The 16021-nt window shown below is 33.9% G+C and overlaps 1 protein-coding gene across 2 annotated transcripts in view; it reads left to right on the top strand.

The window, feature by feature from the left end:
• The first annotated feature begins 211 nt into the window (after positions 1 to 211).
• Positions 212 to 16021, top strand: part of LOC124539996 (calbindin-32) — a 184108-nt gene continuing 168298 nt past the window's right edge. For both annotated transcript variants that reach the window (XM_047117392.1, XM_047117393.1), the window contains exon 1: positions 212 to 335. The gene's annotated coding sequence lies outside the window, so the exon portion shown is untranslated. The remainder of the gene's footprint in view (positions 336 to 16021) is intronic.

Raw genomic sequence — 16021 nt, forward strand, 5'->3', positions numbered from 1 at the left:
ATCACTTTTTCCCTTGTAAATCTTTACAGGGTGGGGACTCTCGCATCTGGCACGTTAATCTTCACAGAATCAGCTAGAGTTTTCCGCAAACCGACCAAGTTGAGATGCCGTTTTTTATTTCCATATATACGTTTTGTTGAGGCTTTCGAATTTAGAACGGTTGTCCGGCTCGGCCCCGCCCTCCAGCAACCCCTGCTCCATTCATTCGCGGCTCGGAGCCCGTACCGGGTGCACGTATCTCCGTAACAGGGTCGCGTTGTCGTGTCAAACACATAAACAATTATCAGCAGTTGATGTTATCTGAGTGAGAAGAAAGAAATCAGCTCTGTATTGAGGTGGGTACTGTTTATTGTTAATAATATCGCGATTTTGTAAATTCCCTTACGTTTACAAAACAGTAATGCGAAGGTGAACATTGTTAGTATTTTCATACTCTCAGCTGGTTATCTTGTGACGACCGTGTTTTGCTCGAACGAGGAACTTTTTAAGGCTTATAAAAAAAATGTAGTAATGTTATATCGATATTATCGATATCGATGTCGAAATAAAACTGGTTTTAATTCGAGACAAAAAAAATTTAAAAAAAAATTTAATATGTAATATTCGGAGACAGAAGTAACTTTTTTTAAGTGTGAAAAAGTACCCTTACAGCTTATTAATAGCCTCTTTGTAACTATTGGTACTCTTTAGATGTAGCAGATGCTTAAAAAAAGGTAAATCTCTTTTTGGGATATACTCGTATATATATAAAAACCACATGATTAGCTATATCATATATATATGAGATTAGTTGTATAGGCTTTTATACGAATATTTAAATTGTTACTTTATAAAATTCTTTTTTAAATCAATTAATTTATTTATTTTTCCCTTGTTCATTATCTACATATAACTTAGTAATCTACTTAATAATATACATACATAAAAAATCTATAAAAAAAGTAACATTGCCATTACGTTCCTTTATTATTCAATAATTCCTACTATATTTAATTATTCAATTTCATACAGTATTATTAATGACTCAACTCCTTGCACCTTTGCCCAAGTAACATTCACGTTTTTATTTTTTCAGTTCACCATTTATAATCTTTATTTTTATTTCATTCTATAACTTTTAAATAAAGAACATCAACAATTCGATTGTTATTCAAGTCAATAATATTCGACGAATCGCGATCAAATATTTTGGGATCACATTTTCGAATCTCCGATTTTAAATCTCGAATGGAAATTATTACATAACTCGGTATACGAAAAAAAAGTTCGAATAAGGTTTTATGCTAACAAGAATTTATAAGCCATAAAATGCTGTACAACAATAATTTTATCGTTATAATGATATATCAAAAAAATCATTCAATTTAACTAAAAGTTTAATTATGACTAATTATTTTTTGTTGCATTTGTACTGTTTCGTTACATCGCTTTCATTGAATCCAAGTCTAAATATGTCAACATTAAGCATCATTATTTAAAAAAAATATATGTCATTAATATCTAAGCAAGGGACGAATACAGAAATTCTTTGAAAATATGTCGTTCCTATAGATCACATCACGAAGAATATTTTGAAAAAAGAATTCAATTATAAGCAGCGCCGTATAAAAATACCGTTCCATTATTAAAATTTTGTATAACATCCAAAATATGTATAGAAAATATATTATAATATTTTGGAAGATCAGAAAAGCCACTTCGGAAGCGTAAACTTCGATGCCCGTGTATCTGCTAACATGTATGTATGTATTATCTATGTATCATAGAAGACATCTTAGTTCCCAATATAAGACGTATTTACGATATAAGGGATGTTTATTTCTTACTGTCCACTTATGGCGCTGATGACTCAACATCAAAGGAAAAGCCTATTCAGGCTTAATATCTTAGTTCCCACGTGTAGAGGTACTTTTAATGTTACTTCAAATTTGGCATTCCGAAGGTGTTTAATATTTATAATAATACAAAACATATTAATTTGTTTTTGCCGTAACTGTTTTGTCTTTCTGTGTAAGAAAGGGTGTTATTATTATTGTATATACAAGATACTGGCACGAAGCGCGTACGCGGACGTTATACAAATATGAAATATTTTAAATATGTTTATATTTCGAACTTAGAACGCGGGAAACGAGGTTGTATTAAAATTCTTACGAAATTTTTTCTAGTTTAATTTACAATTAAATATTAAAGGGATATATTTTTGTTGTTTATTTTGTGAGAAAATATTTATAACAACGTTCTTCAAATACGGATAAGACATTTAAACGCAATTTACGTACTAAGATTACCGTATAAATATTGGCCATGTAGCATGTAGGCAAGAATACTTAATATGTAAAGTAACAGCTTGTAAATTACCCACTGCTGGGCTAAGGTCTCCTCTTCCATTAAGGAGAGACTGGAACATATTCCACCACGTTGTTCCAATGCGGGTTGGTGGAATGCACATGTGGCAGAATTTCGATGAAATAAGACATGTAGGTTTCCTCAGGATGTTTTCCTTCACCGCTGAGCACGAGATAAATTATAAACACAAATTAAGCACATATATATAGTGGTTTGAACCCAAAATCATCGACTAAGATGCACGCGTTCTAACCACTGGGCCATCTCAGCTCTCATACATTATATACAGAATACAAGACAATAAAAAAAACGTTTAATATAAATTAAATACTACATACAGTCACTACTATATATGCCATAAACGTATGTCATCGAACTGTTATAATTACATAGCACTTTAGTATATTATCCGATTTTGACTGAACTGAAACAAAGGGCTCTGTTGAATATGATGCGGGCGAATCGCAAATCCGATTTTCCAGGAAAAATATAACCTCTCTCGTCCGTGGACAAAAATGGCTGAAAAACATTTTTTTACATTTTTCTGTTATCTGTGGAATTCATACCTGATGGTATAAGCGCACCACCTACAACCATTTTTTTTTATATGTTATAGGTTGGCGGACGAGCATATGGGCCACCTGATGGTAAGTGGTCACCATCGCCCATAGACAATGAAGCTGTAAGAAATATTAACTATTCCTTACATCGTTAATGTGCCACCAACCTTGGGAACTAAGATGTTATGTCCCTTGTGCCTGTAGTTACACTGGCTCACTCACCCTTCAAACCGGAACACAACAATACTGAATACTGTTTTTTTGCGGTAGAATAACTGATAAGTGGGTGGTATCTACTCAGACGGGCTTGCACAAAGCCCTACTACCAAGTAATTACTGATATCTTATCAACACGCCACCAATCCTGGGTACGAAGATGTTACATTCCTTATGCCAGCAGTTATACTAGAATTTTCACCCTTTTAATCAGAACACAACAATAGTAACTATTTCTCTTTAGCGGAAGAATATCTAGATAGATCAAATAGAATAAGTAACAGTAGTGTAATTATCATAAGTTACACCAAAAAGGTTTATTATGTTCAGAAAATATAATACCTATTTCCGATATCTGACTTTTCCAAGTTGCTAATAAAGAAACTATCTTCAAATATACATTATAAGAATGTTCTCGATTCGTAGAATATCGAAGGACGAGCTGAAAGGTCGCACCTATCTAATTGTTTTATCTAGAAACAGCGCCTAGAAACAGTCCGGGATTATCCCAATATAGAAGCAAGATTTCTTTCGAAGTATGTTACCGTAACTACTTTATATTAATTAAGATCTTGGTGAAGTTCAGTATTTAAATGTTGGTCATAAATTTTATGATATAATATATAGATATTGAAATATGTATATGTACTTGCAAGGTGATCTGATGGTAAGTGGTCACTAATGCTGAAACTGTACGAAATACGAAAGATTCCTTAAATGGACCATACGACACCAACTTTGAAAAATAAGACTGTGTACAGTATAACTGGATTACTATGACATTACATTCTAGCTGTGCCCGCGATCTTGTACACGTTTGAATTTAAGAAAAAAATAATAATGTTGTAGTCTAAGCCTACTCCTTATTATATCAGTTATCTGCCAGTGAAAGCTCCATCAAAATCGGTTGAGCCGTTCCGGAGTTAGCCGGAACAAACAGACAGACAGAGAGACAGATAAAATTGTAAAAAAAAATATTTCGATATATGTACCGTGTATACATATGCATTGAGTAAAAAGGGCTATTTTAATATTACAAACAGACACTCCAATTTTATTATATGTATAGATTGGACGTTTTTAGTAGAATATTTGATGGTACCGACCTAGATGGGATATGCGCAAAGATCTACCACCAAGTAAGCTAATCTATTTTTCAAGGAAAACTGTTTTATATTGTTATTCTATTTAAGCTGAAGATCGCTTGTTTGAAAGCTTTAATATTAGGATCTTTTAGCCCGATTTGAATAGCCTTTGATAGTCTATTTAGAAAGGTTAAATACTTTATTTAACGCTACGATTGGGAGGCGAACGGTAAGGTTTAGCGTGGGCGAGACTTCGTGGAACAGCTACTAATTTACAACTACTTAAAAGTCAATGTCCTGTTACAATGTATATTAACGCAAAGCTTATACTATAAGATCCCTTGTTCTGACACAGATATTTAATATTTTGTAGACCCTTATAATAGACGTTAGAAACAGCCTGTAAATTTCCCACTGCTGAGATAAGGCCTCCTCTTCCATCAAGGAGAGGGTTTGGAACACATTCCACCACACTGTTCCAAAGCGGGTTGGTGGAATGCACATTCGGCAGAATTTCGATGAAATTAGACACATGCAGGTTTCCCCACGATGTTTTCCTTCACCGCCGAGCACGAGATGAATTATAAACACAAATTAAGCACACATATGTATATACTTATATACGTTATATACGTTAAGTAATAAATAAATAAATATTGGATAACATCACATACATTACTCTGATCGCAATGTAAGTAGCTAAACTTGTGTTATGGAAAATCAGAAGTAACGACGGCACCACAAACACCTAGACCCATGATGAATTTTCTATATTGACTCGACCGGGGATCGAACCCGGGACATCAGAGTAGCTTACCTATGAAAACTGGTGTACACACTACTCGTCAGTATGGATTTTCTATTTTATTATTTTAGAAGAGAGTTCTAGGAAAAATACTAAATATAGAATTGCTTTCATAAATATGCCTCCTTTGACTTCATTGACCAAAGCTGGGTAGGTACAATCCACTCATCAGATATCCTACCGCTAAATAACAGTACGCAGTATTGTTGTGTTCCGGTTTGAAGGGTGAGTGAGCCAGTGTAACTACAGGCACGAGTTGAGAGGAAGATGTAAGGAATAGTTAATATCTCTTACAGCGTCATTGTCTATGGGTGATGGTGACCACTTACCATCAGGTGGCCCCGGACATATTATGGGCCAACCTATTCCATGAATAAATAAATCCAGTGGGGTTTTTGTTACATCGTTGTCCGTATAAACAAAGCATGTATAATGATATTCAATACATAAATAAAAATAAAAAAAGCATCTTCTAATTCTGATTCCGTTTCACTATCAGTCGTTGTGTTCAGAATAGAGTTGTTTTTTTTTATAAGTTCTGATTAAATCCATAAAATTCAATGACATGACAGTTCCACGGACGCCATGTTTGACGTTAACGGGTGCGTTCAGAAAGTGTGTCCCAGGTAATAATTTCGTGTAGGGGTAGCCTTTATGGAAACTTATTAACTTACGTTTATGAAAAAGTTATATCTATACATCTAATAAAATTGGATTGTCTGTTTGTAATATTAAAAATAGTTTTTACTCAATGTACCAAAATAACATTTTATAGAATTTATGTTTGTCTGTCTGTCTGTCTGTCTGTTTGTTCCGGCTAATCTAAGGAACGGCTGGACCGATTTTGACGGTACTTTCACTGGCAGATAACTGATATAATAAGGAGTAACTTAGACTACAATTTAATTTTTTTGTTAAAAAGCCAGCGAAGCCAGTTTGAGTCGAGATGGCCCAGTGATTTGAACGCATGCATCTTAACCAATGATAGCGGGTTCAAACCCAGACAAGCACCACTGATTCATGTGCTTAATTTGTCTTATAATTCATCTCGTGCTCAGCGGTGAAGGAAAACATCGTGAGGAAACGTGCATGTGACAAATTTCATAGAAATTCTGCTACTTGTGTATTCCACCAACCCGTATTGGAACAGTGTGGTAGAATATGTTCCAAACCTTCTCCTCAAAGGGAGAGGAGGCCTTTATCCCAGCAGTGGGAATTTACAGGCTGTTGTTGTGTTGTTGAAGCCAGGTTTTCATTTAGTTTTAACATAATAGTGTACCAAATGCTTAAGGCATCACTAGTTAGCCAAGTAAATTTCAAACTGAATGAATTTTGTAATTTGTACTTCAATTGGTCTCAAGCGAAGTTTTGAATCGTTTCCTTTCCCCAACAATTAATTATTAAAAATTAAAAAAGGATGTAATTGTATCATTAACTTTCAACTTGGGTGTTGCTAAATAGGAAATCTTAAATAAAGTTGAAGATTCGCTAATTACTTACCTCATTAACTTCACCCAAGCTTCAGAATTATAGGGCTTCAGATAAACGTAGGGTCTAACAATAAGGGATTTATGGTATATGCATGCCTTAAGTTTTGAAAATTTTAGTTGAATTGCAACCATATTTATTGTTGATATTATAATAATATTTTATGGAGTTAATGTGATGCATGATTTAATTTATTTTTTATTTTTATTCATTAGTATCTTTAGTGTATATTATCCGAAATTTGTATTTTAATGTGTCAGGATGTTTTCGTTACAAGACAGTATCACAATTTAAGTTTTAGGATTTTTTGATACCTCTTCAGGTACAGAAGCTAAAAAGTGGTAAATTTACATGAATTGTCTTTGGAAGTCCCAGATTTCAGAGGACTTCAATGACTTGCATTGTGTAATATTTTGTTTGTATTCGTGGAAGTTTGGATATCTTATTCGGTCTGGATGGAAATGTTCGGATCAACCTTACAATACACATGTACTTACACTTAATCCTTATGTAATGTACTATACTATTGTTTAGTTAAAATTAATAAGGCGTTGTATTTTTTTATTACTCGTGTAAGGAGGTTTAATTTCGATTAATAACTTTTTTTTAGTTATATCTTTTTTTTTAAATGATTCTTCTTGTCATTTTATCTTCTATATAAGATTTTAAATGAACATGGTTATTTTGATTATTACAGTTCCTAAATTTATCATATTTTTTATTTTATTCGGTGGAGCTCGATATTTCGATATTATATACGAATATCACGTGAACAAGACATTCATACATGGTAAATATACGGGAAATTTAATAACTGTAATAATTTTTTCTTCTGTTTTATCACTCCAATCTCTTTGTATTATTTTCTATCTTAATATTTCGAAACTCGTATTATTTTCATACGTTCCTGTTGGAGTTCCTTATTGTGAAATCAATGAATAAGTTAAACAAGGGTACACTAAGTCGTTACAGAAATACACGCTACAAATTACGTACTAAGTGATTTAATTGAACACAGAAACCACGCTCGTTTCAATTATAGAACCGATATAGCCGAGAGGTTAGAATACGTAAACTTCAACCCAAGACTAGTTCAAATCTTAACCTCCTCAGTGCTTAATATGTTAATAATTAATTTGCAAACCTCGGGAGCAAATTTAGCCAAATTTGTTCAGAAATCTGTACGGAAATTACGTAGTTAGACACGATAGAAAAACTCTCCTATCATCTTTGTCCAGCAGTGGGATCTAGAAAGTAATTTGTTTTACTTTTTTAATAATTGTACTTCAATATATTTACCTTTTTTTACTCAAGCCTAGCCTATGAGCTTATGATTAAACCTCTTTTGAATTGAAATTTCATTGATTGTTATTTCAAATGATTGTATAAAATGAAGTCCTCTTTTGAAATTTAGATTTTACCGACATTTTTTGATACGTCATAATAAGACTAAGTTATAAATATCTGAGGAATATTGAATCGTTGAGCAACCAACTGTTTGGAGAAGTGCCGATAAGGAAGTCAGTGGTTCTTTTCAAACATTTGAAATACAAAGTTATGTCATTTAAATAAAATTAAAATATAACATAATTTGCTGTCAAAGTATGTCAAGTATTAGCTTCAAACCTTTTTATAATCTATATAACATATACTTGTCAAAACAAAATAAGGGCCACCATGTTTTTTTAGTGGATTAAAATAAATATCCCCATATTATTGTATTATATATTTAGGGATATGCAAATAATTAGATTAAATTGTTTAATCAATTTTTAATGCAAAAAGCAGCAGATAATGTTTTTTTTCCTCTAAAATTAACATCACTTTCTCTTTTTTTGGAAAAATCGACTTTTTAACCTAAAATACACAATGTGAAAGAAGTGTCTCATTTAAAAAAAACTGAAGATTTGTTGAAATGATAATTTTTTTCAGTAACGTGTGTGTTCAGTTCTTCAAGCCTCGAAGGCATACTCTCCACCAGTTGTCGTATTGTCTCCTGTGGGATTTGTTCCCAGCTTGTCTTAAGCACGTTGATGAGCTGTCGTTCGTTAGTTAGCGGTTGATTTGTGTGACGAACGCTTCTTTTTAACAAATCCCACATGTGCTCAATAGGGTTAAGGTCCGGACTATTGGCGGGCCACGGCAGCACCTATACACCAGCCTCTCCTAGTGCTTCGACAGTAGCTCTAGCTGTATGAGCGGGCATTGTCATGCATTAATTGGAATCCTTCACCAATTCTCTGTGTAAATGGCACCACGTGGGGTCTTATGACCTGCTCAATGTACCGTTGAGACGTTACCGTGCCTTCGTTGAGAATTACGAGCTCGGTTCCACCTGATAGTGAGATTCCGTCCCACACCATTACGTTAGGACCCCCGAATCTGTCACTTTCTTGGATGCAAGCATCGGAAAATCGCTCTCCTTCTCTTCTCCAAACTCTAATGCGACGATCATCACTAAAAAAATTCACTTTGGATTCATCTGTGAACAATACCTTGCTCCAGTCATAAATGTTCCAATCCTGGTGCTGCCTCGCGAACGTTAATCACCTTGCACGATGCGTGAATGTCAGTGGAACTCGCACTACTCGTCGTCTAGAGAATTGTTGGTCTTCATGCAACCGATTCCTAATTGTTTGGTGTCTCACGCGTGTGGGTGCCCGTCGCTTGGCGCAAGCGGTTTTGTGACGACTCGCTCTCTGCGCGCAGTTAACCGTATGTAGCGGTCTTCCTGTGCTGTGGTTGCTCGACTCCTGCCTGATCCTGGTCTTTTGGTAACTCACCCAGTCTCTTGAAACCTAATCCAAGCATTCTGGATTGCTCGCCGTGAAAACCCCAGCTGCAGAGCTACAGAACGCTGCGAATGGCCCTGTTGAATCAGCGTTATGGCCCTAGTTGTGATCTGTATGTCCATATGTTTTCAAATCCTCGGCATTATTCTTTGAAAATGATAATCATGCACTAACAAAAAGAATTCCTGCAGTTAACCAAGAATTTGACTACTAAGATATACTCTCATAATGTTTGTCAACACTTAATGTAACGCTACGTAAGCTGTACCGATAGCTTAAAATTTATTAGATCGCTTCAAACGTCAAAATAAACAAGTGGCCCTTAAGAGATCTATATTATTTTTAATATCTATAATATTTGGATAATATAATTGTATTCTATCTCTATTGATAATTTAATTTATTGATGCATAATTTGCGCATTCTTTATTGTCATTAATTAGTTAGTTTTAGTTACAGATTCATGTTATTTGATTTATGTATATATTAAGAGCATCATCCGTCTCATATTCTATCAGCTATCGTAACCTACACTGTTCGCGTTGTTTGCTGGATGAATTCGCTATGTAGCGATAAGGCAGTCAAAATTGTACGCCTATTTACGTTTATTTAAGCTGGATCCATGTTATATTTATCTATATTCTTTCTATGGTGTACATGAATAGTATATAAATAAAAATTTTAACAAAAAGAAAAACCGACTTCAAACAAAACACTATTTTAAAACAAATAAATATGCACTAAAAAGTAATAAAAATAACCTAAAAAGTAATAAATTTACCTGCTTTATAATAAAAAAAAATCATTAAAATTAGTTGGCATGATTTTGATTTTTTTTCACCTATTTATCGCGCACATACATAATGCAAATTTAAGACTTATAACGTTTTCATAGGGATAACATCATCAGAATGGAATATAAAATTAAAATGGGACCCCAGGAGAAGCACTAGCTTTCAAACAAAAAAAAATATCAAAATCGGTCCACACAGTAAAAAAGTTATGAGGTAACAAACATAAAAAAAAATACAGACGAATTGATAACCTCCTCCTTTTTCAAGACGGTTGAAAACAAAGTCGCTTACCGCTGTCTGTCCCTATGTATGCTTAGATTTTTAAAATTACACAACAGATTTTGATGCGGTTTTTTTAATAGATCGAGTGATTCGAGAAGGTTTTTGTACATAATACACGAACAATATAGTTAACAAACACTGATAACTTTAGATGTTTCTAATGTGATGTCGTGAAAGTACAAATTTTGTAGAATATTTAGTTTTAGTGCACCCTAGTGTTGCCCAAATTCAGTCTTGGTCTTGCAGTCTTGGTCTTGTTCTTGCATTTTTGCAAGACCAAGACCAAGAACAAGCCTGCAAGACTCTTGCTACTTGCAGCTAGGACTTAGCGCTATTTCACGGAGTAGTTAGGTGTAACAGTTCGGTGTATAGGTACGCTTAGGAATTCTAGAGACGCAAAAAACTGTATCAAAGAATATGAAAAACTGGACCTATGCGCATTACGACTAATACCAAAAACATACCTACATCAACAACAACAACAACAACAACAACCTGTAAATTCCCACTGCTGGGCTAAAAGCCTCCTCTCCCTTTGAGGAGAAGGTTTGGAACATATTCCACCACGCTGTTCCAATGCGGGTTGGTGGAATACACATGTGGCAGAATTTCTATGAAATTTGTCACATGCAGGTTTCCTCACGATGTTTTCTTTCACCGCTGAGTACGAGATGAATTATAAAGACAAATTAAGCACATAAATCAGCGGTGCTTGCCTAGGTTTGAACCCGCAATCATCGGTTAATTACTTTATCCTTTAATTAATCGGTTAAATCACTGGGCCATCTCGACTCATCACTCATCGTGCTGATACCTACATAGCGAATAAAAAAATATCCATTAAAATCAAACTGAGTGCATACATAGTTATGTTTTAATCATCGGCATTTTCATAATGCAGTTTTGTACTTACTTCTCAAAGAAATTTGCCGTTTTTCGGATGTACATGGTTATGATACACGCGCCGGCGGCTTCTTTTGAAATCATATACAACAATCGTTGCCGCACCGCCGAAATCACAACATTTGACACTACTTTATGGCCGCCACAGGGCGTAGGTATACTCATGCGAAATAATTTCGAATTTTAAGAGTACCTACAGGTGTTCCAAAGAATAAATAAGTTTCAGAGTGCTTAGAATGAAAATGAATACATGATCACGCAAGTAGTATTATGATTACGATAAAATGGTAAGGATAGGTAGTAGATTTCATAATAATTTATTCTAGTAAGTATATATTATAATATTGATAATATGGTTTTAAACTAATTACTTAGGTACTAATATTGTACATTCAGTCATTATATTTCTTAAGTTTTTAAACGACATATAGGTCAGTTGATTTTTCAAATGTCTTATCAAATCTTCAGTAATTTATTAATCTGCTTGATCTTTACTATGGCTATGTTAATTCAAAATCACAATTCCAATTCTTATACGTTTTTCTAAGATTTAAAATAAACTTTAATAAATAGTAATAGACTAATAGGTAATTGCAAGACTTGCAAGACTCTTGCTGCAAGACCAAGACCAAGACCAAGACCAGGTGTATTGGCGCAAGACCAAGACCAAGACCGGCTAAGTCTCGTCTTGTTCTTGCATTTGGGCAACACTAGTGCACCCGTGCGAAGCCGGGGCGAGTTGCTCGTAAAGCATAAAGTAAAGAAATATTGTTGTAAGCATATTATGGTGCAATGTTAAATATTCTTAATTTTTATAAAACACTTCGTAGGCAGTCTCGAGCTCCAATACAGCCTTCAACTTTATTCAACAAATTACATTTTAATTGTGTATTTTTTCGTGAATTTTAATGGGCGCGATTTTATACGGAGTTTGCCAAAAGTTTGCTTAACTTGTAACAAGTACCGTGGAGAGACGTACTCCATATACCCTAGCCAGCCACTCCTCATCCTACACAACCAAATAGATGATTGAATTTCTGAGTCAAATATAAAACTAGTTGCATGACATTTACATGGAGTGATTTCACTAAATAGTATAAAACAACGTCGCTTTCTCTGTCCCTATATCCTTATGTATGCTTAAATCTCTAAAACTACGCAACGGATTTAGATACGGTTTTTTTAATAGATAGAGTGATTCGAAAGGATGGTTTTTGTATATAATCAACAATCAACAACAATCAACAGCCTGTAAATTTCCCACCGATGGGCTAAGGCCTCTTCTCTCTTTAGGGAGATGGTTTCACATGCAGGTTTCTTCACGATATTTTCCTTCACCGACGAGCACGAGATGAATTATAAACAATTCAGCACATGAATATAATACATGTATATGTTATTGTGTAGAATACATGGACAATATAATAAAGAAACACTGATAATTTTAGAAAAAATATTTTAATGTGTTGTCGTAAATAAACAAATTCTGTAGTATATTTAGTATCAGTATTGCACCGGTACGAAGCCGGGGCGGATCGCTCGTATATTAATAATGCCTTGTTTGAATGAAATTGACGACCTCCGTGGTCATCACACCACTGTGTGTACACCGGTTTTAATGGGTAGTCCACTCTGAGGTCCCGGGTTCGATTCCCGGCCGAGTCGATGTAGATTACCATTAGTTTTCTATGTTGCCTTGGGTCTGGGTGTTTGTGGTACCGTCGTTACTTCTGATTACCATTACACAGTGCTTCAGCTACTTACATTGGGATCAGAGTAATGTAAGTGATGTTGTCTCATATTTATACAATTTATATATTTAATTTATATATTTATTAATATCAAAACATTCTACATATTTACGCCATTTACGCCAAATAGTTTTGATTATTATTTCGTATCAAAACCTCTCCGTATCAAACGCCCACGCGAATGAATAATAACCCGGTAACAACAAGATCAATACAATAAATGAAGCTAATGTTTTTGTTTTGTAACAATACGTAACATTAGTGAAGATACAATCTATGAATGCTAGTCGATGAATATTTAATAACAAAACACTCTTCATTCTGGTTGGAAATAATTAGTGAATGATAGTATGTGTGCACCAGTGTTGCCAACTTCATTTTTTTGGATATCGTACCATATAAATAAAAAAATTAACAAAAAGAAAAACCGACTTCAAGCAAAATTATTTTACATCACATTACACACTTATTACACTATTTTAAAACAAATTAAAATGTACTAAAAAGTAATAAAAATATTTGCGTATTCAACATATTTTTTATAGTCCTCCTAGGTAAAATGAAATGAAAAATATTAGACTACTTAATTACTTGCGATTATATAACGTAGTTATAGTTATTGTTATATTTGGAGCCGGTGTCAGCCACAGGCACAAGCCTCAACAATCAAAAGAAAGAAGAGATACGAGCCCCTCGATTGACCCAGTACATTATCGTATAAAAGGTAATTTGTAAAAAAACACATTCCTTAAAGTATTCTCGTATTGTTTTTTGATAGATATAATTTAGGGTTTTCTTGGCTGACACCGACTCCAAATATAGCAATAATAGAAAGATAAGAAATAAATGGATTTTGCCAACATTTCAAGGGAAAAGGTACGTAATGAAATTTCAATATCAACGTAGATTATATTGTTCAGAAAGAAGAAGAAAATAAATCAAAACAAGCACAGACAATTGTAGAACATGAATCAATATTTAGCATACTAATAGTCATCCGCAGCTCCGCACGCGTTTTAGGGTGTTGGTTGTCATATGTCAGGCAAAGAAAGTGTCCATGTCCTTTCTCGTTGTTCAAGTTTGCTTCATACTAAATTTCATCAAATCCGGTTCAGCGGTTTAGTCGTGACAGACAGACCGAGAGATGTGACTTTCAAATTCATAATATTAATATAGAAAATACCCATTGATATTGCTAAGTCCATACACATATGTTCAATACTCATACACTATGTATTTCATTAAAGTTCAAATGAGATAGATACTTCTTTATTATGATAGAAATCTTTTGAAAAGATCGTACATTATCTAGCGTACGATTTCGATTATTCGATCGTGCATCGTACAAGAGCCAAACAGTAAAATAAGATTTCAATCGTACGGTTGGCAACACTGAGTGACACATTATCTCACACTATATAAAGCGATTTCGTTTGCGAATTACTGTAATTGTTTAAATGTATTTTATTACGAAAACATCAAAGTAAACACAAACACATAATTATAATTAGCAGCCAATTTATTGAAAGGTTTATCTCGACGGCTCGTTAATACCATTTCCTGTGTTAAAGAGAAAGAAATAAATCAAAGTATTGCGGTTTGGCAAGAACGGAGCTCGGATTTTTTTGCGACATATGCAGTTTCCCTCTCGGCGCCTTCTACCGCAGGCGACAAAAACACTAAAAGGACTGTTTGCCCGGATTTATACCATGAATTCCTATATAGTATTTTTGTCCCAGCCTGGTTTTCATGTAGACTTTGAATACGGAAATAAAACTTGTAGGTCCATTCTCTGAGTTCTTTTATTAATAATGATACTGTCCTATGTATATACATATCATCATGATGTACCTGTCAGACTATCTTATTTATACTAATATTATAAATGTGAAAGCAACTCAGTCTGTCTGAATGTAGCGCTTTCACCCAAAAAACACTGAAACAATTTTGATGAAATTTATTTTGAAGCAAGTCGGAACTCTAAGATATATATGTATAAGAATCCATACATATAAGACATATATCATATGTCATCTTTTTTAAGTTTGAAGGCGAAACTGCGGTCGTAAACTAATAAAAAATATACTAAACAGAAATGAAAAAAATGTCAGGATTATTTTCCATTCCTAAAGATTCTGCCGTAGTATATGAAACTAGTAGTCACCAGCCGCTTCTTGTATTTGTTGGTCTTCTAGTTTAAAAGTGGTAAAAGAACTACAGACATACCATGTCACTTTCTCATTTTCAACCTACTTCAAAAAGGAGGAGGTTATCAATTCGTCTTTTTTTTTATGTTTGTTACCTCATAACTTTTCAGTGGGTGGACCAATTTTAATAATTTTTAATCTGGTATTGTTTTTTTATAGATATAGTATAGGGTTTTCTTGGCTGACACCGGCTCCAAATATAGCAATAATTATAACTACATTATATAATCGTAAATCGACTTTTAAGTAGTCTAATATTTTTCATTTCATTTTACTTAGGATGACTCTAAAAAATATGTTAAATATGCAATTATTTTTATTACTTTTTAGTGCTTTTTTTATCCGTTTAAAAATATTGTTTTTATTGAAGACGGTTTTTCTCTTTGTTAAGATTTTTATTTATTAATAACAATATTAAACTGAATGTACCTCATTAGTTCACGAAAATTAGAAAGTTCAATTAATATTGGAATTTCTTGGAAAGATCTTTTCGGTGTCCGATGGTGAGACCTCGCGTTCTCTCCAGCCCTGTCAATCCATACTCGTTAGATAAGAAGTATTTGCAGTGCTCGAGTACTGGAGCGTCAGCAGCTGCGCCCGCTTACGGAACGTGCTCGGGGTATAAAACGCTTCTAAGCGTCAATACTTTTGTACTGCAATGTTGCAGTTTGAAGTATTTATGGCCCTGTGTAATTACGGAGCAAGGGACTTAACGTCTTATAGGCGATTGCAATGACTAAAGAGTATAACAACAAAAAAGTTTGTATTTGAATAAAATTGACGTCATTT

This window comes from Vanessa cardui, chromosome 24 (genome assembly GCF_905220365.1).
Source record: "Vanessa cardui chromosome 24, ilVanCard2.1, whole genome shotgun sequence".
Lineage (NCBI taxonomy): Eukaryota > Metazoa > Arthropoda > Insecta > Lepidoptera > Nymphalidae > Vanessa > Vanessa cardui.